Here is an 11,715-nt window from a genome sequence, read left to right on the forward strand (position 1 = left end):
GAGTTCGATAAAAACTGGACACAAGGCTGAAAGAAAATTTTACCAGGGGTGAATGTACATTTTTTACTGCTTTCGATCCGTGCATTATTTCTCTTCCATTCGAGATGCGAGCGCCGCAAGGGATGTGCCTGGCGGGGAAAAAGAAAAACGAACGCACACAGGGAAAGGGTTACTGGCCGGCACGGAGCAGTAAAAGACGATAGGGAAAATGAGAAAAAGTACACACGCAATGGATCGTACGCACACCATTAAGCCAGCCTCTACGCGGTGGAGCGCGATAGCCAGAATCAGTACGTCATGGCCACGTCGTTAGGGGTCGGAGCGGCGGGGAGTGCCAAAGAAAAACGGGGTAAAAAATTAGCGACAGCCAGCGGGCGAAAGAAAATTTTCTTCGAAAGTGTAAAGGATGGAGAAAACGAATGAGGGTGGGGGGGAAGAATTTTCCGAAGAAAGAAGAGAAATTTAAGGAAAAAACAGCCTGATGCGCCAGCCAAAACCAAGTGCTTTCTTTTTTCTGCTAATGTTTCCAATTCTTTCTTACACTAACGACTTTCTTTGTTACACTTTTATTTTGGATTTCGTTTTCTTGTCGCTGGTCACCATACCCCTTGCGAGTCTATTTGGTTCGCCGTACACTTCCCACTCCCAAGCAGTTTGGAAGTTTTTCGCGGCATTTCCCGGCCGTTCTAAATGTGTCCTCGTCTTTGGGTTTTTTTTTTTTGCTATGGTCTTTGCCCGGTTCTCTCCATCATTCCGTTTCTCCGGACACTGGTGGTTCCTGGGGGGGCGCTGCATAAAGGGTGAATTTTTAATTTGATTCTTTTTAACTTTCCTAATGACGATAAATTTAATGACGCTGTTATATAATTTATCTGAAAATGATGCACGAAGCGCGCGCGCGATGAAGGGATTGCCGTTTTCGGTGATGTCCAAGAGGTCGCGAGTGGTTTCTTTTTTGCCTCGACTTCGGTCCGCCCCGGCCTGGTCGGCCTGGCGTCTAGATGTCTTGAAGGATTTGTCCATTTTTGAACGGTTTCATTACTTGATTGCACTTCCAGCAGTGAAAGCTATGGAAGTAATAAGAGCGAACGGTTAATGGCGTTGTTCATTTGCGTCGGTATGGTGGCGTTGGTACGGTAATGGTAGGAGTTGAAGGAGCGATAGTAGATAGAAATTCAAGAAGTACATAAGGTAACATGAAAAAAAATCTTGATTGGTTGTTACAATTTTCGAATAGATACAGAGCAAATTTCGTCCACGCAATGCATTTTTTTTTTTTAAAAATATTCAGTAGTCAAGTTTTGAATTGATATGGCATTATTATTCCAAACTGAAACCTATTTCATGAAATATAAGTTTTACATTGTCGCCAATTGAAGCCCTAATTCCATAACAGCAAACATTTGGGGAAATTGTAGATATGTATGACAACTGTGTATTCCTTATTTGTGTTGAATACTGCTTTGTACTGCTGCACTCTGTATTTTGGACCTTAGTTGATTCTTTATAAAATATCCTGAACTAGTTTTATTTTGCAAATTCGGCCGTTATTCAAATCTCGCCCCCGAAAATTGTGTCATTAGATTTTTATAAAATGTTAACAATTATATTTTTTTTTGTGTAAACCTCTTAAGATAGTGAAAATTGACTCTGATATTACGCAACTATACCGGAGATGTCAAATAAGTTAATGTAAATGAAGAAGAAGAAAAACCATCATTATAATATACCTCGAAAACCGTTTATTTGGATGTGTTGTACTACAGTCAAATATTAAATCAAAACATAATGTGATGTAAAACAAACAATTTTACAGCTAGTTTAAAATTCCTGTTGTGAAAAAGCTGTTTTGAAGAAAAGAGTATGTGGACAGTATGTTCAATCACAAAGCAGATAAATTATTTGGAAGGAAAACTGAAGCTAAAATAGCCTGTCAAGGTTATTTGGCTTTCCAGTTAATGTCTTTTCAGCGGAGTTCGTCCACAGAACAGCTAGTCCTTCGGTTTCGATGAACTGTGGGTGATGATAACGATGACGAGAATGGTGATAAAAACGACGATGGCGATGGTGGTCAACATTCACGACGTAAAACTTGCAGCAAATTGTCATAAGAAAATGACAAAAACAAAACCCTCTCTTATAGGGTTATTCTGCTTTCTCCTCTCAAACTGGACGAAGTTTGATGCCTGTAGGCTTTTGCTGGGCACTATTCTGGCCCGGCACACTAACACACAAGCATGTGTGTGTGTGTTTTTTTTTGCATCTGGCCGGACGTTGGGCAAATCATCCCGGCCAGCACGAAACCGAGGTGGGGTGGGTGCGTGAGTGGGTGGTTTTAACATATAAACACATTTATATATCAAATTGTTATCATGAGCACATCTGCCCAGAGCGGAAGAGTCCGTCGGTCCGGAATCGAATCGGTACGCACGGCGAAATGCAAACACACACACAAACCCACGCATACATACAGCCCAACGGTTTACACATGCAGATGCGTGTGGCCACGCATTCACCCGGACGTCCGAGAGCGGGAAATGGACGATGCTGTACGTCTTCCTGGTGGTATGGTTTTTCCGGAACCAAAGTGGAGGTGGTGGCACGGACAATGCAAAGGGTATGCCGGGGGACGGGGAAGAGGTCGTTTGAATAAGGACGAAATTGTACAAGATCTTCGTCCGGGCGATGTGCGGCCTCGGTCGGTTGAGAAACAGGAATTTCTCTTCTCTGCCGCCGGCGAAAACAAGCGAATTCTGTGGGGATTTTCAGTCGAGGGTAAGGGTAGTCATATGTGAATGTGTGTATATGCGCGTGTGTGTGTGTCTGTGTGTATGGTGGAAATATGTGGGTGGGTGAATTGAGATTTTCCAACCTCCACACACATTCCTCACGCTGGTCAGGATGGGCTTTCCCGGCTCCCAGTGGTAAAACTTTCCCTTTCGCTCCTGGCAGCCATTCGCTGGCACTACTTTTTGGAGTTTTCAAAACCGGTTCGTAGCACCACTTCGGTTGGAGACGTGCAGGGAGGTGTGCGTTGGCGTTGGTTATCTATCGATCGGTCAGCTTCAAACGCAGTGAACGTACGTACCTACGCACGAGGGAAGGATTCCGGGAAGCTGGAAAGGGAAAGTGAAAGTGGGCTTTTCCGCACGGGACGGCGGAATGTGGGAAACGCCGAGCGGTGGATGGCGTTGCAAAATGTTTTACTATAATATATGTAAAACTCGGTCCGACGGTTGCTCGCGGGGCCCGGAGGGAGAAATAATTTTCAAATTTCGAATACCCAAGACATCATCTGCATGCATTTCGGCGCGCTGCTGGTGCTTTTCCACAAGGCTTCTGGGTGGGCTAGCGGAAAATGGGTTCACATTTAGCCATTTGTAGTGGTGAGTCCGGCAGTTCGAGGGGAGCCGTTGTAGTTTTAACATCCAGCATCGTTTATTGTAACCATTGGTAATCGGAACTCGTCCGGTTGTGTGCCGAAACGTCAACATGGAATGGATAGGGCCGGCCGGATTGGAAGGGGTGTTTTTCCCAGCGAGAGAAATGAACAGCTGCAAGAAATCACTCGAGTGACGTTAGGACATTCACGTGTGGTACTCGGCAGGACATGTTATAAATGGTTGCTGTCTTTGTCTTTGGCACTCTTTAAATGTAGTGTGGTGTGGAGTCTTCAAGCAAAAAGGGGTGCAGTAGTTGTTTAAAATAAGTATTTTGATAGGTCTCGATAGTAAAAATCTATATTATTTGATTTGTAATTTTTGTAACTCCTGTTTAAATAAGTAATATCCCATTTCTAAATGAGTAAACTGTTCTACACGACTTTATGTATTATTTGGTAGCTGTAGTTGCTGATATGCACCTTTAAATCTTTAAAGAAATCTTTAAAGAAAAAAGAAACTATCTTAATCTTTATTAATGCTGTACTATTTCATAAATTTTCATGGTTTTTATATCTTTCAAGCATGTTGAAATATTTAATTCATCCAAACTGCTTTTTTTAATATCTAAATTAATAATAAATCTATTATTTTCAAATCAGTTTGAAGAAGCTGTAGTTTCCTAGTAGAAAATATATCTGATATATTTTGGATATTATATTAAAATGGTTATAAGAGAATGTTAATACTTGGTTAAAGGCTACCAAAAGGAAACGACCTATTTCAATAACCTTTATCGTGCATTCAATCTGCCTGCATTGTGGTTATATTCTTTCTCCTTACGATCTTTTACTTTATTTTTCAAAGTTTATGAAAACAATATCTATAAACTAAGTGCTAACAGAATTTCCGAAAGAAAGAAAAAACAAAATTGACTGTAGAAAGCTAATGGTAAACGATGGAAAAGTTGCATCTTCCATTCGTCGGGACGAAATAGTCGTAATTAAATCTTATATCTCAATTAAGAACGTATTGTTCCATAACAACAATCTGTTGTCGCTAAAACCATCAGTACAGTTTAATAAGGAATGGTTAAGCCAAATATAAAATTCAAATCCGAAGGAAGCCGAGAAATTCAGCCACCAATACCTTTACACAATCTTATTACAAAATTTTCATCAATTTTATATTTGTATTTTATTCGAATTGTGTTACACTACTACAACTAGAGATTGATAAATTTTACGTACATAAATCCTCTTATGATTTTGAAGCATAAACAAATCTTCTCAAAAACTGGACTTCGTTCTAAGAAGCGAAAGATCAGTGGATCTTAATTAAGAACAAAAACCATCGTCCGCCGGTCCAAACACCGTTTCGCTCGAGTTTGGCTCGAGCATATAATTTAATATTAACCCATAAATTAAACTTAATAAAGTCACAGGATTGGTTCGCGCGGGGCGAGCGTGCCTTTGGTTAGAATTGGCGGTTAGGCAAAGGGTGAAACACGGCAAGAGCTGCATGGGAATTTGGCAAACCTCGCGCTCGAACACACACTGGGCTCGAAGTTTGACATGAACGCATGACCGAAGCGGGTGGGCTTATCTGTTGTTATCGTTGTGAGAAAACTTCCGCTTGTTCCGGCCGAAAAAGGGGTTACTTTGGATTCTGCCACTGTATGTTTCTTACACGGATGGGCCACGTTGGGCAGGGAGGTGTTGTCATATTCGAAGTTGTAGCCACGCTTCGTTAGTTAATTACAGCGTCCATCGGCCGTCGGGATAGGAAGCCACACTGCCTCCTGGCGTGCATGCGTGAGTGTGGTGGCGTTTAATCAGGGGATTAAATATTGACACTGATTGCGTTGGCAGCACTTCACATGTTGGTGTAGTCGAAGTTTACAAGATATACTGGTGAAATTTGACCAAATAGCATGACGAAGGATCTTGAAACCGTTTTTGATTGCTCTTGTGTAATGTTGATGAAATTTTCAGCACGAAACTTTTGTTGGATTTCTGACAATTTTGTCAAATCTATTTTATTTGTATGTTGTATTTGTATATTTACATCTATAATTTATACTGTATGTTCATTACAAGTTTCTGTTTGCGGCAATTTGCTTTCCATTTAGCCTGCCAGTGCCTAAAGTAAACAGTATCCCAAGACAATCCTTGTGAATTTAATGTTCGAGACTTTTTCCTTTCAATTGTACTACAAATGACTTTCACCTCTTTAGTGAAGTTCACCTGAAAAACAAATGTTTGTTCAAACAAGAAAATCGAACTTTCCAGATTGGTGCTCCGGCCATTAGCTACGAAGCTAGTTGAAAAACAAAAGATAAATAAAAGATGGGCATGAGATTTTTGTCGAATAAAAAATCCTTCACGAAATGCCGAAATCAATCGCACGACACGAGAATTCCATTTAAATTTCAACCCTTTTCTTGATCAATTTTATTGTCATCTCCGATTTGCTTTCCTTGTGCCCTGCTCGGGTTTATACATCTAGTCTAGTTTATTTTTACCGTCTCAAGTGTTGCCATCTCGCCTATATCCTTTTATATGCGCGAGGCTCATTTTGACACTCAACGAACGGGAGTGGAAAAAAACTTAAGGAATTAATAAGAAAATGCATGGTGGAGGCCGAAAGGAAATCAAGTGACGGAAAGCGCGGCTCGAGCTCCGCTTTCCTTTCGACTTGGGTTCGAATCGGCATCTCAGCTTCCTTACTTTCTTTTTCAATTTTCATTAAACGCACTTGGAGCCGGAAACGGATGAGAAACGAGTCACCAATCTTACGGCTGGAGTCTGGGGGAAGTTATTTGAAAAGATTTGTTTTTTGGTTGTTGTTGTTGTCTTCTGGCCAGCACCTTGCTGGGCATCTCGTTGTTTTTTAACCCGATTTCCCGGGCCGCGGTGCACTGGTTCTTGTACATAATTATTTTCTCTTCGTTTTAATTGCCGAAATGCTAACCGAACGATAAATAGAAGGGGTGTGAACGATAAGCAACGGGTTAGAAAGAGATGATTGCTTTCAGAAACGAAAAAGTAAAGCATGAAAGTTTGTAAGCTAAGCTAAAGTGGACAGAAATTCAGTTTGACTTAAAGTGTTGCTATACATGGCAATTCTTTCTCGAATTTTCGAAGGATTGGAGCTAAATAAAAAACATTTTAAAAAACTGAACTAGAAAAGAATAAATCGAAAAGATTGATTAAATTCAATAAAAGTTTTAGTAGTCTTGGAGACATAACATAACCAAAAGTTACAAAATATTACGACATACAAATGTTTCATCTGTTTATAACATTAAATGATTTTGAGCTATGGATTTTTCGTAATTTTCTCAAAAATGCATCTTGTTAATTATGTCTTCTTTTAAACCATTCAGAACAATATTTTTACATAACTTCAGATTAGTTTTGATCATATTAATGGTGTAATAACAAAATCAATGTTACAGCCAAATAAAACTTATCTCGAAGTTGAAAGTTGAAATCGAACAAAGTGACATAAGAAGAATAAATGAGATTGTATAAAAAGGGTTGCCAGCCACGAGGAAAGTATTTGGAAGACATTTTTTCAAACAAAACTTTATAAAAGAGCTTAGGCTAGGAGCAACATGAAACGGGGGAAAATAAAAAATCAATAATTAATTATGTATCAGTTATCTCGAAAAAGGGAGGGAGGCTGAGTGTATTGTTGGTGTTTAGGACTTTCTTTTTTCTCTTCATTACCATGATTTGCTTTCTTTTACTTTCGGAGATGTTTCTGTTTTTTTCCCCCAACACCTAACTTTTTTGCGTCCCATGTTTCGTTCGTTTTCTAATTATTTATCATTAGAAGGGCGAAAGTAAATAGCGGCTTCGAAGCGCATGGGCTTTACTGTCGATGAAACAGGCCGAGACGGAAGTGACCAGGGGCAAGAAACAAGAGGCAAAAGGGTTGCAAATGCCATGTCGCGAGACGAAAAAAGAAAGAAGCGCTAGAATTTTCTATTCACGTCGTGGAAAAAATTAGCATTAATCGATAGGAAGAAGGTGTATTTTGGAGGGAAGCTGCGGGGCGGGCAATGAAAGAGCATAGCAGCATATTGGTATTTCAATTTCGAAAAAAACTGCCCACATTCTACGCCCTGCCATGGTGATGGCTCTGTTATGTGGCAATCGACAAGGCAATGGTAGATAACACGAAAATAAAAATATAAAGGAAAAAGTAAAGGGAAAGAGTGCAAGATAGAGCGAGAGACGATGTGAAAAAACGGCTATCGGTTTGTTACACAATAAAAAGTTTTTTTAAATAGCCGGAAGGCTCTCGGGGAAACAAACAATAAATGAGAAGTTCGCAAAAATTTACAGCAAAAGTGTCACCGATGCATGGTGGGAAGGAGTTTTCTTCGGCCGGCATGGCTCAATTAAATTAATTAAAAATGTTCGGTCGAATGGCCGTTGGCGATTTTGGACTTGGTTGCTAGGCAAAGGGGTTTACTTCATTCTTCGAACAGCATTCTTGTGTATTTAAAATGAGCAGAAACGGGTTTAATGACGCTAGCAACAAGATTGATTGGTTTGATGTCGACAAAGTTTGATCGCGTCACAAATAAAGGAAAGAATATAAAAAGGTACATTCGTGAAGATCCTTATAAGATCACTTTATAACTCAAATCGCATTTTGTATTTTCATATTTAGTGTCTATCGGACTCGCGATGCTTACGACGCTTCAATCCGTTTGGAGGTGTACGAGTTATGTTGATCAAGTTATAAAAGTATACACGACTTGAAAAACTGGCGATAAAACTGGCCATATAATAAATCAGGTGCCTCGGTTTTTGTCCGATAAAAAGCAGGTATTGAAAACTTTTGGTAAAAATCATAAAACCCCATCAGCTGAATGTGAAAGGTGAAGCGCAACGTTCCCACGTGTGAAGCTATAACTTTCACTTTCATAAACAAAGTTCATCTCAACGTGTCCATGGCGATCCCGTTTGGAGTCATATTTGCGTAAGAATATGAAAGTTGCGCGCCCGAGCGATGCGGAGCGAACGCGAACGGTTTCGAAACCGTTCCACCACCCACGGGGAGAGGGGGATGGGAAAGCCCACGAAAATTATCCTTCGTGGCCGGAGAAGATTACGGGTTTTCCACACAGCGACCAGAAACAACAAAAACAACAGCACTGGCAGCCCCGCACCGTGCGGACGTGCATGTATGATGCTTAATCGGCGAAATGCGCCCCAAACGCCCACCGAAAGTTGCGAAGTTTGTTGGACCGAGAGGACGGGCCGGAGTGTCCAGCGACGGCATGGAACGGGGAACGGCTCCGATGGTGTGTGCGGTGGGATAGCGAGGTAGGGGAGGAAAATTCAAATCTAATATCAAACATAATGCCTTCATCTCTTCCATCTTTATGTCCGTGCGCCCTTTTCCTTCCGTGTCCGCTACGCCCCGGAGAAAGTCCTTCCGAGCGGGTAAATGCCTCCTCGTGAACCCTTTACCGTTAGCCATGCTCGCTGTGGGAAGCAAGCGCTGCGGTGGTGGCCAGAAGCGAGGGGAGGAAAAATTCCAACGATAGTGATGCCTGGCCGTGTCTGTTCTGGTGTCGGTGGCCGACGTGGTATCGACGATTGCTGGGAAAATGTTGTTCCTTTGAATGTTTCTGCCGAGCTCGTGTAGTAATGCGAGCCGCTGAGGATACGGAGGGTCAGCCGTGAGCTGCACAGTGCTTGTCTGTTGTAACGCACCAAACTATAAACATTAGGGAAACACAAAAAAACGCCTTTCATTTATTTTTCCTATAAAAACGTTTAGGATATTTTATTCGTATCGTTTTAATGATACATAAAACATTATAATTCGTTTTAGAATAGTTGTAATTCGTCTATATTGTACTGAACTGTTCTATATAAACCTTAACTTTTGTACTTAATCAAGATAAATATTGTTCATTGTGATTATAAAAATCATTTCTCTAAATTTTACTAAACCTTACAGCCTAATTCCATTACATTCCAATAGAACAGTCTATTCCATTTTCTGCCCTTTTGTTTAATAGGCTTTATAGTTTCCAATTTGTGTTGAAAGCTATAAAGTTTTGTACGGAACAAACAATTCAATCAGGTTAATAATATTTTCGAGATATTATCTTATCGTCTTATTACATCATTTAACTAAGAATCTGCTCGTTTTGAAATGAAACAAATTGTTGTTCGTTATTGGTTTTTGGTATGTTAAATGTCATACTTGATTCATGCATACTTCGTCTTATTTATTGAAGTTAAATATTTATTTAATGGTTTTTAGTTTGTATAATTAAATATTCTGAATTGCGTGTGAATTTAAAAATACCATTCAATTCAATCCAAAACTTCAAAAAGTTCAATCTTTCACTTTGTTACTCGATTCTAGCTTTTTCAGTGTAAAATGTAAATGCTTTGTAACTAGTTGTTTTGCAAGGAATGTTTGATATAAACTCGATGGTGTGAAAAGTCGCTTCACCCTCAATCGGCCCTTGATAGTTCTGTTTTCTGCCACGAACTGTAGCTTCCCGCTGTGCATGCAGGTAATACGATACTTGTCGGAGTGTGGAAAACTCATTCGCTGGTTAAAACGATACAAACGATACCATACTTCGATGTTTCTCATTCAATCTCCAAGTCCTCGGTTCCATACCCGTAGCTCCATTACTCCTGATGCCTACCTCCCCCGGTCGGCCATCTACGGCCGCTCCCCCAAAGTATCCGCCACCGAACGACATGTGTGTATCTGCTTTTTTACATTTTCACCTAAGAAAGACGCCGAAGCTGCCGTTTGGTGCCGCTATCACTGTCGCCATCCGCCGAAAGCAACCGGATCAGTTGCGTCGCATCCTTTCGCGATGGAGCGAGATACGGAGAAATGGCGTGTGTGAGAGGGAGAGAGAGGGAGCGAGAAAGAGTGCAAGGGTGAGTCCTCGTCCTGGACACGGATGCCACGGAATACGAGGACGTACGTGAGCCTCGCCAGTACAATGGGCCCAAGTGTGTATGTGCTCGGTTTGCACGTGCTAGGGAAAGAGGGATCGGTGCTCGGCCGGGGCCCGGCATTTGGCGATAAAGTTCGTTCTTTTGCGGGACCTGCGCCACACAGAAATAGCCAGCGGCCGCGCGCTCCGCGTGGGACGCCCTGGCGTTAGGCGTTGGTGGAAAGTTGTTTAACGCCGAATTTTCCGTTGTAATGCCGCACTTTCTTTGGACGCCAGCCGGAGCGCAAGGGGTATCGTGCTGGGCTGGTGGCATGATAGGGTGGGCTGAGCACCGAGAGGGGCTGAGCCACGAGGCAAAGGGGGTGCACGGGGTATTGCATTAACTTTCTTCTTCCACCGCTGCGATGTGTGTGCGATGTATCAGGTTCGTTTTGTTCGCTAAACGACTTCGCCACGGGTCTTTGAGTTTTCTAACGAGAATGGAAAACCCCGGGGCGGGCGGGGGTCCGCGATCGGGTTGGGCCCGGTTGCGGGCAGTGGACGGAGAGTGAATTTAATTAATGTAAATAATTCCGGAATAACAGGCAGCCTCGGTGTGTGGGTGTGCTGATTACTGCGATGGTCATGCATGAGTCTTGGACAGGATGGGCAAGAAAAGCAGCGTCCAATGTGTGTGTGTATGTATGCTTGCTGGAGGAAAATAATGTGAACTGTATTTGTCCGCACAACATGCCATTGGAATGTATGTAAATTGAAACATTTCATAAGATTCTCGAGTTGAAATATTTAACATAATGGCAGTCATGTAGGACAATATCGTCGGAAGTGTGTAACTGATGAACTTCGTTTATTAGATCACTGCTGCCCAACCATGCAAGCTAAAACTTTGTGGAAAAAGAAAAATGTAATAAAGAAAAACGCATGTAAAGGATGGGATTTAGCATACTTTCCTTTTGTCATTTTCAATTCTTCTTAGGTATTGAAGACATCTTTTATGATGTCTTTTTGTAAAATCCTGACAATATGTTGACTAGCAATACTTGCTTTGATGAAATGTGGGTATCTGTAGGGCGTATGGTCATTGATAGAATCACATGAATGCCAAAAGGGTGCCCGTGTAACTCAACTCCTTCAGTCATCTTTCACCAGCATCTGACAGGGATGCGTATGTTTCGCATTAGAATCCTTCCCCTCGCTTTACATTCGCAAGATGAAAGCGATAAAAGAATGCTTCTCGGCTAGGGTTGTTCTGACGACGCGAGTGGCTCCGGTAGGCAACAGGATACGGTTGCGTGAGAACTAATATCCGCTAACCGTGTCCCCCCTTCCAGAGTTCTTGCCTTCATCCGTTTCGACTATCGTGCAAATCTATTTTGT

This window comes from Anopheles ziemanni, chromosome 3 (genome assembly GCF_943734765.1).
Source record: "Anopheles ziemanni chromosome 3, idAnoZiCoDA_A2_x.2, whole genome shotgun sequence".
Classification (NCBI taxonomy): Eukaryota; Metazoa; Arthropoda; class Insecta; order Diptera; family Culicidae; genus Anopheles; species Anopheles ziemanni.